At 30.5% G+C, this 15,554-nt stretch overlaps 1 protein-coding gene across 5 annotated transcripts in view; it reads left to right on the forward strand.

The window, feature by feature from the left end:
- The first annotated feature begins 772 nt into the window (after nucleotides 1-772).
- The window catches only part of LOC115441100 (elongation of very long chain fatty acids protein), a 36,712-nt gene continuing 21,930 nt past the window's right edge, over nucleotides 773-15,554 (forward strand). Inside the window, exons 1-3 of one of the 5 annotated variants that reach the window (XM_037443232.1) lie at nucleotides 788-1,115; nucleotides 3,831-4,014; nucleotides 5,972-6,037. The gene's annotated coding sequence lies outside the window, so the exon portion shown is untranslated. Of the gene's footprint in view, nucleotides 1,116-3,830; nucleotides 4,015-5,783; nucleotides 5,807-5,971; nucleotides 6,038-11,120; nucleotides 11,346-15,554 lie in introns of those variants that run through there. The other 4 variants (XM_037443231.1, XM_037443233.1, XM_037443235.1 and 1 more) reach the window with 4 other exon arrangements.

The following is a 15,554-nucleotide window of genomic DNA, read 5'->3' on the forward strand; positions in this document are numbered from 1 at the left end:
ATAAATGCAGTTTTGAAAATAAATTCTTATTAAATGACTTCTTTTATAAAATTAATTATTATGTAATCTACCGAACAACACTGTTCGGTAGATAACATAATGGCTTCAAATTATAGTATAATGTACTTTAGGAGGAATTAATCGACAGAATTAACAATTTTAGTAGATTTTTTTTAATAAATTAATGAGACAATATTCATAATAACTATAAAAAAAATAATTCAAAATACCTAAAGAAAATAGAGAATAATATATTGCAATAATATTTATTAAGTTTATTTTTCTGTGTATAGGTAATATTATTATTATTCGATGGATAGATTCTAAGAGGGCTTTAGCAAATTAATTAACCAATGTTACAGCCTTTATAATATTATAATTCTCGTTTTAAAAAATAAACTAATTTTGTTGCTAATGCAAGTGGGTAAAACTTTTAAGTATTTACAGAATCCTGAAACCAATGTGTAACGGCTTCTTGAAGATAAAATTAATTCATACCTAGCACGCAACGCCATCTGTATTTATATTTCTATAATACTAGAGACTACTGTTACCGAGTATAACAAACTTTTTCTGCTATTCCACAACAGATGCCACTTGTATATATATCAGAGCAATAATTTAAAGTGAATAATATTATCTATATTAAAAAGTCTGTTCAGCTATCACTTTAAAATATTTTTACCTAGGTAAATAAATAATTCAAACAAATTGTTTAGTTATAAATCGACTATTTCTGGAAATCGAGAGTTAGTTATCGACTACACCCATAAACCAGCTTAGTGCACCCATCTCTAGGTGGGTGGTGCCGAGAGGTTCGTTAGGATTTTTAATTTAGAAATCTGTTTATAATTTTGTAATTAGATAGATAATTGAAACATAATTGTTATATTTAGACATAAGAATGACGTTAATAGTGAAATAAGTGTACATAGAATATTTCGTTACGATAATTTTTGTCAGCTATTTTTATAACCTAAATTAGTCATCGAATCGAGACTAGATCTAGTTAGGAGTAACAGACGGTGTCTGGATTTAATTACTCATTTTGATTTCTCCTGTGGTTCCTAAATTTTTACGTGTTGTGTTCATGAAATAATGTTATAACTAGACAGGTAAGTGTTCTGGTATCTTACTATAATTTACAAATTAATATAACATTTTCGTAGTTTATGCCACTGAATCGCCATTTATTTAAAAAATATTCACTAATAGAGAATATGATTTATATATAAATAAGGTATCTATCTATTGAATAAAATGTTCATGGCGTAGAAAATTTTGCCAATTTAATTAGGTTTAATTATTTTGTATTTTATTTAGAAATAGATTGGTTATATTCACGTATTTATAAATAGGTTTGATTATATACTTAATAATCATTAAAATTAATTATATATCTAAAGTAATACTTTACTACCTATTTCATGTAGATCCAGATGGATTTAAAAATCCATAGAAAACTCTAAAATTTTCCCGTTTAGTATAATACTTTATTTACGAAATATTGTTTCTAAAGGTTAATATATAAAAAGAACATGACAATTTATTTAAACTATCTTCAGCCACATATTCATAGATCTGTATATTGTGCTAAATTTTAAAAGCTCGTATTAGATTTATTGAAAACTAGGACCTTTCCAAAATGAAAGAAAAATTAGGTATTCAAAATATTTTATATATTAAACTAATACGCAAAACAGATTACAACTGAATACTATAAATAATACAAACATGAAACTAGATTATATTCCAAAACTTTTTGCCTTTATACTAGTTAATTACTTAAAGTGCAGACTAAAATAAATTATAACTATTTAGTAGTGTATAGCTAAAAAATTTAAACTGAATATAGTATAAGTCTAACTTAACAAAAATATCTAAGTATTGCCAGTTAAAACACTAATTGTAGTTTATCACCTTATTTATAATATTACTGCCTTCTTTCAGATTATCTCCAAGCCCCAGGAATATAAAACTTATGATAGCTCATTAAGCCTTTATGCTATGGTATTACAAATATAAGAGGCATAAAATAAAATAAAATAATTTATTTCACCATTTGTAGATGCTTCTACCTTGTTTATCAATGCACCACCCTAAGGTTGGGTAGAAAATATTATTGGCATTAGGTCCACTGCATATAAAGTGTAAAAATAAATATATAAAAAAAACAACTAATAGAAATAGTTTCCTAATATATACTTTGCTGGTGAAAAAGTTTTAGGTTAACATTTTTACATATCCTTCAATAATATTATGATTTTTAAAACACATGAACACAATACTCAATTTTAATTTATTATGCTTAACAAGTTTATTCTTGTTAAAATTAGTCTACTTTGTCTTCTTATTAATGGGATGTCAAAGCAGTATATTAAGGTGACAATTTACCCGTAACAAGTTTTATTAGGATGTTTAAATTTTGCAAATTGGCTAGATTAATGCCACCTTCAATGATTTGTAAACAAACTAAATACAGCATTGAGGAAGATTAAAAATAACTAATTATATGTGTAAATAATTGCAGGCAATATATAATCTATATAATACCCAATATATTACAATGATTTATTTTGTAATAACTATCTTCAAACATCAAATTTATGTTAGTCATGTGATCAAATAGCACTTAAGTGACTATAACTTCTTATATTTATTCTTATTTAGATCCAAGCGCAATTAAATAGCTAACCAACATTCAAACATAAATTGGCATGTTGCTCAAATTAATGGTGCCTAAAAACATGCAAAGTTCAAACAAGTGAACTTGTCAAATTTCACATGTGAATCACAAATCTACATCGGAAATATTGGTTTTGTTTTCCAATTGGCACCAAATAGTTGTTTAAATCTGAATGTTTTTTAATGTCATATATATAATGCTGCCTAACATAGAATATAGAGCTAACCTCAAAACAATAACTACTTACTAACAATTCATGCTACAAATATTAAATTTATATAGATAATGGTTGCGGCTCTGAAAGATTTCTGTTGGTTTACAAATACCATTGTGTCAGGTTGAGATCTTATTATAATTGAAATAACATATTATTAGCCAGTGTTTGTTTTAGATAAAGTATTGTAGTTTAGACAAAGTGGTAAAAGAATTAGTAAAATCAGTTTAGTAGTTTATCCATTATAGATGAATTCTCACAATACGAAATTAACATTCTTTAAATTGCAAAAACAAGCATTCAAGCAAATCGGTAACACAATGCTTAAGGAATTATAGGTGCATTGCCACATTCTTGGTAGTAATTCAGATATGACATTTATTAAACAACATAGAGATTATGAAAAATAACATCAAAATTGACATTATATGTATCTTCTTTGTTGTATGTTGAACTAAGGAAATGAAAATGAAAATTGATACAATTTAAAATTGTATACTTTAATTTATATGTAGTAGTGACAATCTTACAGTAATAACTTGCACTCGGTTTTTAATGCAATTTGACTTTGTATGATCTAAAATAGTATTAATTAGCACTCAATTTTTAACGCAATTTGACATTCCACTGTCTAAAATAAAAAGTAAATCTAGGCAAAAAATCGTAAACATGTGTCATACTTAATCCAATTATGAAAGCAAGCTGTAATCATTAAATACTGATAAATCTAAAATATACAATGATTCATTATATTTTATTGATAAATGTAATAAAAATAGGCGTGATATGTATAATTCATTATAAACGATAAGCAATGTTAATGCATGTTTAAGACAATGCTCATTAAACAAAGATTAAAAAAAAGCACTAATAATAGATTTATACTCGATTATTGCTTGTTACTATACCTATGTTAAAATCCATTTCCAGGATAAAAGTGGCCCATTGCACTTGTGGATAATCTGGCTTTCTATTAGTGTAAAATGTTACTTCTACATCCAAACTCACAGACTCTGTTATAACACTTATACTGTAGACAAAAACATCTGTAACTTTTTAATAGGAAGAGTGCTTGGACTGCAATCCCTACATGCTGGACTAGATACAGATACAGGTAAACTTGACGAAATCTTTTCAAAGTTGTTGTGAAATTTAGATAAGGGTGTCGGGAATACTTCATAGGATTAGTGTACAGCCGAATTTTATTATCCACATTACAAGTCTGTCAGATGTTGGAACACTAAAAATTTAAAAATATGTGGTTAGGTAAGAGGTTTATTGCGCTAAAACTCTTGCAAAAGATTGCTTTATACAGCCACTTGTTTATTACTTATTTTAATATTACCAAAGCAGTTGTCGTAATATTAAAAAATATTCTATACCTTAACTAGTGATTATACTTGTCCGATATCCTTCTACCCTTATGGCCATTCTAAATGCTGCGACACGATAGATTATGGGCTATTTCTTGAATACTGAGTTTTCTTCCATCAGTATTAGCCAATATTGCGGTGAAGTAACAATACCTAAAAAAAATACAGTATTGTTGATTTTAATCAATAACAAGGCAAATGTGACAAGGTAACCCAATGATGAATGATATTTTTAACAATGAGTCAAATCATTAGACTTGAGTTTGGTGTTGAGAGCCGTCATTTACACTCTGGCATACTGATTAATCATCTAAATTTGTTTTGCAGTGTAATTTATATTAAGTCGGCGAAATAATAAGATTTCAACTGCAAAAATATCAACTATTCAAAATTAAGCAGCGAAGGATAGTATTGATTTCCGTGACTACTGAATTAGTGTTACAGATTTTATAAAACGTATGATATGTTGTATTTAAAATACATATCATATTATTAATGAAGGGTTGAAAAGAAAATTAAGCCTAGTCTTAAATAAAGGTTTTTACTTGAATTAAGGTCAGTTCCTTTTTTACAGCCTATAAGCAGTATAATATATGGACTTAAGCCACGAATATAAAAAGTCGCATATTAGTTAAAGTTATTATAAAGTTTGTAAAATTCCACAGCTAAAAAAATCTTAATAACCCGTAACGTGATTGTTATTATAAGTGCAAGTTTGCGGAAGATAACGCACATAACACGTTAAACTAGATCTGCGTAATTCCATTGTTTGAGTCCCCTGTATTTGTTTTTTTTTTTATTTTCGTTACTTGTTAGTTTTTACTGTCTGACGTCTTGCGACACTTGTAACATTAGTGTGCAACTTTGTGTACAACATATTGTGTATAAAATGTGTATAATGTGCGACGAGGGGTAATAGTAATTACCTATAATCGAAGTTGTATTAAGTGGCGAATGAAATTTTCTTTGTCTGAATAAATATGTAACATTATAATTTGTTTGTCCCATATTCGCGCTAATAATTCCATATTCCGAGGATGGTTTGTTTTACGGAAATTTTGAATTACGAGGAACTTCCCAAAATAACAAAACAGAAACTTTTCAGAGCGATCATGCAAATATTTATCTCAAGAGGGGATACAGCCCGCGAATTTGCCATTGTGTCGAGATTCCGAGAAAGCAACACGTATTTTTAGTATTTTATTTGTGACAATATTGTGATTTGAATTTTTTTTTACTGCGTACAATTTGTCAATTAATGACTATTTATTCCAACAGTTAAAAATATGTTATAGATACAATTTTGATACATAGTTGATAATAATGTATCAGCGGGTTAAGTTACAAATATAATAAATACCATGTGTAACCTATACGAATATATAAAGCTGAAGAGATTGTTTGTTTGAATGCGCTAATCTCAGGAACTAGTAAACCGAACGATTTTTTTCATTGATAGGAATCTACATTACTGCTAAGTGCTATAGGATAAGTTTATCCCGGGAAAACTCTTTCTCGCGAGCGGAACCACAGGTAAGAGCTAGTCCGTTATAACTGCACATCTTTCAGCGGCAAATTATCATTACCTGACGCACCCTAAACTAGGCTTTATAATAGTGGGTTTCCTGGGATCTACCATACATAGTATATTAAATATGTATTTTTGGTCTATTTTATGACAACATAAATTATTTACAGATAACATAGAAACATACGCCTCTCGTCCAGACCACCGTCACGCTGTGATATAAAACCCAGTTTGTGGTAAGTCTATTTTAATTAATCATTTGGCAAGTTTTAGTCTTGAACGATTACAAAATATAACGATTATAATTACACTAAGCTGTGTTCAATGATTTAATTCTAGAAGTGTAAACATAATATGCGTAATTGGTATATTTTGTTTTTTCAAATATATTATGATTCTTTTCCATGATGTAGATATTGTGCCCCATTAGTAAATTAACTAAATATAAGTACATGTAAGTAGATAAGTTAGGGATGTTAGACTCGAAAGTAGAATAACCGACATTGAACAAAAACCCGTTACATATTCTAAGTTAAATAATGGTAAAGTATACGATATTAAATAAATAGACTTATTTAATTTTGGTCGATAAAAAGAACAAGAGTTTATTTATTAACTCGTGGCGGTACAAAAACAACATATTTATAAAAGGTAAATATTTTGTGGTATTTTTATCTGCCAAGCTTACGTTCAACGCTTTGTCCTCATAAGACCATGATGTCTTGTCGACCTTACGAAATACAGGTTATTTATATACTTCCGATAAAATTAAGTAGGTATAAGGCGATGGAGAGCGATCATCATTCTCGAAAAATATTTTACTGTGGAGAGGTCGATGTATCAAAGTAATGAACTTAGGGTCAAGGGATGCGGAAAAAATTTGCGCGAGTAAAATCATTAAACTGCCATCAGTTCGATGATTTTCATACTTCCATAGGTTTATTTTTATAAATATAGACATCGAGGTTTAATCATTAAACTGATGCAGGTACTTATTTATAATTATTTAAAAAAGTATATATCGTGGGTCGAATGGGAATGCGTAAAATAAAAGAAAATCGATGTGTTTACAAAGATTCTACTTGGTTGTCAGAATACTTAAGTAGATTTAACTGGTTAATAATAATTTCATCAAGAATGAATTACATTATATATGTAGCTAGTCTCACTCCTGGCTCAAGAAGCTATTGCTGCCAGTGATATTGAAAACGTCTTGTTTGTGCAATGCATAAAACAAAAGGAAAACTTGTCCTGTTTGACGGGTTTTACTAGTTTGCATTAACGATTAATGGAAAATATTTAAACAAAATGTAAATTATCTTGGTATAAAGAACACATTTAAGGTACCGAAAGTAATTATTTTTAATTTTACACGCAAATATATAATATAATGAATACCGGAAAATTCTTAAAGAGCACTTGGTCCTAATAATAATAACAACGTTAACGGCATTATTAAATCAATGAAAATTTAATTTCGTGGTCAAAAATTAACCTCGATTTAAAGGTGCCACTTTGATCATTAATTTGTATTAAATATTTTTACAAACACGACGAGGTTGAAATAGTTCACATTAATCTAAGTATTATTAGTTCCCATGAAAAACTACGACGTACAAGTATCTTTAACAATTTAGAAATCCTCCTTTATATCTTATGTTTACGTGAATATTAGACATTGAAATGAAACTATTTTGGAAATTTGTAAAATATAAAAACCACGATAAAATCCGCATAATAGTTTTATTTCAAAATCCTCCATTATTTTTTAAATTTTCGTGAAAATTCTCCGTTTATAACAAAGTCGCCTTTATCGTTTTGGTTTTATCGGAGAAAGATTAACATCGCAATAATAAGGCTATTGACCGCTAAGTCTCAGGTGCGAGTGTTCTAATAACTTCTAGTTTCGGATTTGGTCAAAACTGTTCGTATGACGATCTTGAACTGGTTACTTGACACGTAGACGTTACCGTGAGATGTACTGGCGATGCCAGTCACATCATTTACGTAAATTTTCGTCGACTTCCTTGGCAATTAGCATAATGTCAACAGACGCCCCGCCCATTTACATATACCTATCCTATTTGGCTACGAACATTTTATCTTTTGTTAATTTAATGTTACCATATTCAATATAGTCATTTTGCGTATATATTGAATATTGGAGGATGTTACATAACATAATACGATTCCATTGCTATATCAATTGTTAAGTATATTAATATATGTAAAAGTCAAGAAAATATCATGGTCATATGCAAAGTTTTTGATTAATTGGTGGCATTATTTGTGTACTAAAAAAAAATTACTATGAGTGAGTGAAGTAGGAAAGAGAGAAAACACTTTTTGTGGGCTAGGATTTATTAAATTGTAACCGCATTTTGGAGCGAAAAATACCAATTCATGAGTAAAAACTAATTTTTATCTTCACTTAAATAAAATTTATTCCGAGGTTAGAACAAACTGAATTATCGGAAAAAGAAATAAAATGATTTTAATTTTAATATGACTAAAATACGTAAATTATATTACGGGAAGTACCCAGTTGTCTATTCTGGTTTCGTCTCTTTTAACTTTCGCAAAGGCAAAAGTGTTTTCATATCATGTATGATATAACCTGTAGGTTAAAATGTAGTTTGTGAAAATAAATATCCAAAAAGAGCGCATTTACAAAATTTCACAGGAAATACATAAATGTTACATTATTCACTCCCACCATTTTTCATTTTAAAATTATTTAATGATGAATTTGATTTCCTTTTTAACTTTAATTGTTTGTATATATGTTATTTGACTTCTTTTTTATATCAATAATCGATTCTTAGAACCTGTGAATGAGCCTATACTCGTTATGAGCGAATTCAATCATTAGCTAATATAAAAAAAAGTTGCCACAGAAATCCTAGGGTTGTTTAGGTTAGGATGGAACTGCATCCCAGTGTGTTCAGTTATTTATGCGTTTATTTGTAACAAAAATACAAACATCCAAATAAACGCATTTATTATGTTACAAAAGAGAAATACAATTTAAGTGTGATAAAATAAAACGAGGCAGACATTAGATTGTTTTATTTCGTGCAATAAAAAAAATAGGACATATAACTATAATAATTTTATCACTACCATTACGCATTACCTAGTACCTACTGTTTGCTCCAAATAGATTAAGTTCAAAGCAACATTCGGCATGTCGTAAAAACGGCCTTGAATTCCGAAAATTTCCCCGCGTATGAAACCAAATGCCATAACTTTCACTTAACGAATATTTTTAATACTCTGTGTATTATTATGACAACCGCTTTTATCTGGCTAATACTAATAACAGGTTCATCCTGGGGATTGATTCTGGGGTTTGATTTTACACATGAAAAAAATGCCCATCTGAATATAACAGTACGTCACGCATAATTTAATTTTGTATGATGGTAAAAATTACATATATAAGAACAGGAATAACGTAGTCCAAATAAAATAAGACTCTTTCTTGTCTTATATGAGGGTTTTCGTACAATTACATATTTTGAGGTTACTTTTGAACAAATGAGAGTTGCGCTTAAGGATATGCGAATTAATTATAATTATAATGGACTATAATCCGAAATTGAAATCAAACAACGCCGTTGTTATATCTCTTTGCCAATAATATGTTATATGATATTTTTTTTGTCAAATATCGGACATGAACAACAATATCATAATAAAATCAAAATTTTGTATTCTTTTAAATTGTTGTGTAAAAAGCCAGGTCCATACGGTATTGCTCTTTTATTTAAGCAAATCTATTATTATTAGTGATGAATATAAAAAAATATATATACTTTCTGAAATATCGATGTTTTAACATCGTCGGTCACTTACCGTTATCCCTATACTAGTCTTTTGACAGAAATCCAGCTGTCGACAACGTTCAAAATGGCGAAAATAAAATCAAATATTGTCTTATTTGGAAAAAAACTAAAACTATTTCTAACAAATAAAATATACATATTTAGATAATTTATCAAATTATTTAAGTGAATAATATTTGACGGGATTGACGTTGTATTAAAATCGGCATGTTCAAACCCCGCAAAGGCTTCCTTTTAAATTACTAAAAGTATTTTCTAATAATGTTTATTAAAATATGAATAATTGTACAAGGTGTGTCCCAGATTTGGGCACTCTCCTTTAAGAGGTTATACTTTCAGTAAAGAATAGAGCCATTTTGATACTGCTTTGATCATATCTGTTGATTTTAGAATGAAGCGGATATTAATGTTTTAAATCCCCTAGTGCTTAATGGCTGCTATTGATAAAATAACGTTACAATTTTTATGAATTAAATTGCATTCATTTCTGAAAACTCCTTTTTAAAATCGTCGCTGTAGTTGCTCAGTTGTCTTTGCAATGACTAAAAAAATCCTTACATACTATTTATATCTACGAAAGTAACATGTTATGTAAGATTCAACCGAAAAATCGATATTGATTATTTTAAGGTGTTGTATACTGTCTCATCCTACAAACCTTGAAAGTCTAGCAGACTGCAAGCAAAATATTAAGTAATATGATGTAACGAAACACTGCGAGCAATGTTTTGCGACAGTACAAAAAGTTTTGTTGATTTATTGTGGTGTGTGCGGTGTAATCCTTTTTGGTTGACTTTCGATTTATATGTTAAAGTGGAAATGCCATGGACCAGGATCAAAGGAAATACCAAGTTCATAAATCTATTTTACTTGCAATTAGTGACGTGTTACCTTGCTTAAGGTAAAAATTACTATAATTAAGTGAGACAACAGGCATGCTAAGAACTCGGCCGCACTTTGTTTCCTGATTTAATAATGATCTTAGTACTACCAGCCAGAAACCAGATTGACTTGCTTTGGCGAACTATCGTTTAATTAGTTATAAAGGGTGAACCACTCATTCGTGTATAGCTGCTACGGAGTTGTATTTTGTACTTAAAATAGACACAGACGAAAATTTCTACACTTAAATGTATAGCAACATTTGCTCGTTTTATACATATTTTGTTTAGCAAATATTGTTGGGTTGGATTTGCGAAATAATTCTTAGTGATAACTCTTTAACTAAAGTTTTATAAATAATTTATATCAGCGCAGTAGAAAGCTCCGAGAATTATCATGAACTTAAATAATGTAATGAACTAATATTAAATAATGTAGTTGAGATCAGAATCACGGTTTTTCCCATACGCAAAGATATGGCATGGATTGTCAAATCCACTTGAGGTGAGGACAGAGGAGCGATTCGTCGGTGACGCGGGTGGTGTGACGCAGGCGGTTGCAAGTGGATGGCGCGGTGACCGGCGCGCGCGCCGTCAGTCTCTGTCCGCCGCTTGCCGCGCCGGTGGACGCAGCACCTGCGACCAGCGCCGCTACCACAAGCGCACCACACACCCACAAAACGCGCGAAAGTCGACCTGTTTGCATTTTTATTTGTATTCACGTTGTGTCCCTAACAGGCACGCTCCTTTAGAAAGGACCGTCTCATCCTTTCGTTGGTCAGTACACGTCAGTTCCGTTCAGCCTATATATACATGTAAGTCAACATTACGATTATATTTAATAGTTTATTTATGTGTTACCATTGCATGGATAATTGCAACAGATATCATATTATATTAATTTAAGCCTTCTGTGTAATAGTTATAGCTTAATTGTTTTGTAAATAGTGGTCTTGTTTGAACCAATGTGCAATGTAACAACATAGTCACTAACTTTTGTTATAATAATGTATATTTATAATAAAGGTGGATAAATTACACAAACGCGCGAGATTGTAATTAAATGATAATGAAACCATACAATTCACTGTTTTTCTCCTAACTTTTTTATTCATATGGTAAAAAAATATTGCCTACTTCATAACTTTGTCTTAAATCTTCATAGCTCCGGAACATGTTTGACAGCTCAGAAAAAAATATAGTTTACATAAAGTCTACCCCTTTACATTATTGTTGGCAAATGATAAATTTCGAATATTATGAGTCCTTAAATGTAGTTTTGCAAAATACTTCAATAAGCTGCAAACTAAACTTAAGAATCTAATTATGTACTAAAACAGTTATCAATTTTGCAAAATAAACTTAATCGTAAATGACGGTTTCACGTAATCGTAATCTCAGATTATCCATTTCCAATGTTTTTTTTAATAAACGTTAGTCATATAATTCGGGCAAAAATCTTATCATCTCATAGTTAATTGGGGGGCCGTGAGACCATTGCGTGTTGTTCGGTTGGTAGTCGGTAGTCGGTACCGTCTCTCTGGGTCGAGGTCGCTCAATCGAACACAAGCATACATGACTTTTCAATGTGGACAAACGTTACGAACATAATGTAACGTACAGAAAGACCACAAAAACATTGACGCAACTTGAATACATTTTCATGTTACGGTTCATGCAGGATATCGATGCAATAGTTAAAATAAATTCGTGCCCGATATTGCGATAAGCTCGCCCACTATCACATGGGACGGAATACACTTGGAGAAAAGTGGTTGCCCTGGTTGCGTCTCTGCAATCCCCCTTCGGGGATAAATGCGTGATGTGTTTGTTTATTTAGTTTAAATATAAAGTTCCTTAATGTCAACTAAATTTGTTATGTAACAGGCAGATTTATTTTGTTTACTTTATGGCTGGCACCGGAGTACCCTCTGTTTAAGGATAAAGGGTAGTCGCAAGATTCCTGACTGAACTGTTGATTTTCTTTGACACTGCGCTGTTTAAAGTCATATTGTCCGTAAGTAAATAAACATTATGCGGTTTATCCCCACAAAGGTTTAGAACAAGAAAGATAAAGATACTATAATGTATAATTCTCTCACAATTATCGTTTATGCATTATAGTATTGAATGATATAAGTGCATAGTGTCCATTGTTTATACCGGAATTGTCACCAAATGCCAACAATACAACATTTAGTGATATAATGAGGTTGAAGAGTTTGCGCGATGTAATCGATTGATCGTAGCTGTATATCGATATCTTTGCGTAACATCAAACATCCGCGTGACAACGCAATTTTATGTCTATCGAAGCGAAGATTCGCTGAATATTTAAATGTACTATGAATTTAAAAATTAGAGAATGACCTAATTTATTGCCTAATCACTGAACAAATGACAGTTTACCTAATTTTATCACGAATTATAAATTATTCATATGATATTTTTGTAAAATGTTAGTTTTAAAAAATAATGAATATATTTTGTCACACTCATTACCTATACTACATTTTACAACTTGTACTATTGCACGCGACATCAGGTCAATCATTCACGAAGTAATTAGCAGCCAGCAGTTTAGTATATTTTTCCCTGTGTAATCAACACCGCTCGCGTGTTTAGGTATATTGTTATTTAAATATGGTGTTATATTTCCGGCTTATTGAAATAGGTATCCTTATCCTCACAGATTCGGCTGAGTATACGCACGCACAAAAGACCTTTGTACTAGCTGATCGCTACAATTTGAATGCATATAATTACCAACGCCAAACCGCAAACTCAATAGAATATTTGATTATTTTTAGGATATTCTCATATAATATCTTATTTTATGTACGTGCAAACGTCTCAGTATGCTTATTTCCTTGTTCAATTCAAGGAATATACTTTAGATTCATAATGTGACATCATAATACACGTTTAACAATATCGTGAGAACTGGACATAATTTGGAATTCTAAGTAGGTACAATAAAACTAGTTTGGGTTAAACATTTGGCTTGATTATATATATACCTACAAAAGAACAAGGTTTTTCCCTTTTCGGGAGTAGGCAAAGCAGTTATAACATCCAGGCAAAATTAGATGAAGTCCATTCCATCAGCATTCAGCTGTTCCTGATTTCACTCCTAACGAAAATCCAAACACTTTTACAAACTATCGAATTTTTATATTTATAAAGAGTAAGGTTATGATTAATGTAAAGTAAAGAGTAAGATAATCATACTTGTTTATGATTATTGTAACGTTACTGAACGGCATTTTTTTAAACATGAATGAAGACATTCCAAATTCTATGAAATGCACCAATATCATTGAAATGACAAAGTAATCAGGGAGTATTCCCTAAAGGAATATGAAATATGAAATGTATATTTCTAACAAAAAAATGACCTTTTCAATACATGAACGTTTGGTTTGGTACGCAGAATGTTTGGAGATTTTTATAAATCCTTTTACATCGTGAATTTTCAAACCAATAATTATCCACACCAGATAGAAGATGGGTAGAAAAAAAATTAAACGTAACATTTATTCAGTGTTGTGTTTCTCACCCGATAAATATTTGACATATCCTGATGAATATAACATAATTATAATTCATTTTATAACAATTTAAAGGGAATAGTTTGTAGTATAGTTTTGTCTCTTTTTGCAAGTCTATAATTTTTTGCAACTTGCGATCTGTATCACTGAAGAACAGTAAACATTATGTCTGACAAAACAGTTTATTTTAAACGTATCTGCTGAATTAGATATTTTGATAATTGACACATTTTATTTTTTCAACTTGATCTCTATCGGAGACTTAGGTATCCGATAGTGCTTACTCCATAGAGAAATGTAAACTCTAGAATACCATCTTCCTAACCTGTATATATAATCTACAGGATACCAAATGATCTTAGTCGCTGTTATTATTTGCATAGCAGTTACTTTTTTACTGTCGTTATAGAAAGAAAACACGGAACAAATCACAAATTAGAAGAGTCCATTTGCTATGTAATAATCTTACTCTTGCAACACACAAACTTTATTCTTGAATTCCATCACCAAAATTAAAAAGAGACAATTTCTGTGTATCCACATTATAGTCCGGAAAGCCTTTGTGGAACTACCGACCCACTGACGCTATTGTGATATTTTAAAATTTAACAAAACCCTATCTAATTAGATTCGCTAAACACGAAAACTATACTTAACTCTTGGTCTCTCGTGGCTCGCCGGCGAGCCAAGACAGCTACATGACATTTGCGTGTGTCACGGGATTATAACCTTATATACTACATAATAAGGTTATTTTTCCGTCACACGCGTAGCTGTTTGACAAGTCATGACGGGTTAATATTGCTCACAAATTTTGAATTCTTTCTATTTCATTTAGCTGTATGTGAAATATTATACTTTAATAAAATTTTGCCCCCGCCTAATGTCTCCACAATTAAACAAAACCTACTTAAATGTTTGTTTGAAAGCACTATCGGCTAGAACTAGTGCACCGGCTCTGAACGTTATACTCTAATAGTTAGATTAATTATTCTTGTAATCTATAGGCAGTGTTTTATTGCGGGAACAGACGTCAACTGCAAACTACACTGTATTTAGAAACAAATAAGTGCCAAAATATAAGTATCGCGACATTGGTGAAAATTACATTACTTATCTTGTGTGCTTGCCTCAAAGCACATTAGTCAATACATTACCCTACTTAAATTAAGCGACAAAAAATTGTTTATAGGTAAATTAGGATAAATAGCCAGTATAATCACTAAGTATGATCATCTAATAGATTTTTTAAATCTCATGTTGAGTGTTGTGCAGTCCAATGCAATACTACTACTACTTTGTAATTCAAAGTTGCTACAGGTAAATGTTTCTTCTGATTAGACAGGTTTAATACATGGTCTAGTCAGTATGTAATTTGGCTGTTAAGTTCTAGGTTTGATATCTAGAATAAGCAATCGAATTTATATTTTTCGGTGCGAAAACACACATTCGACTTCCTATACTAGAATCTGT

The sequence above is a fragment of the Manduca sexta genome, chromosome 26, assembly GCF_014839805.1.
Source record: "Manduca sexta isolate Smith_Timp_Sample1 chromosome 26, JHU_Msex_v1.0, whole genome shotgun sequence".
Taxonomy (NCBI): Eukaryota; Metazoa; Arthropoda; class Insecta; order Lepidoptera; family Sphingidae; genus Manduca; species Manduca sexta.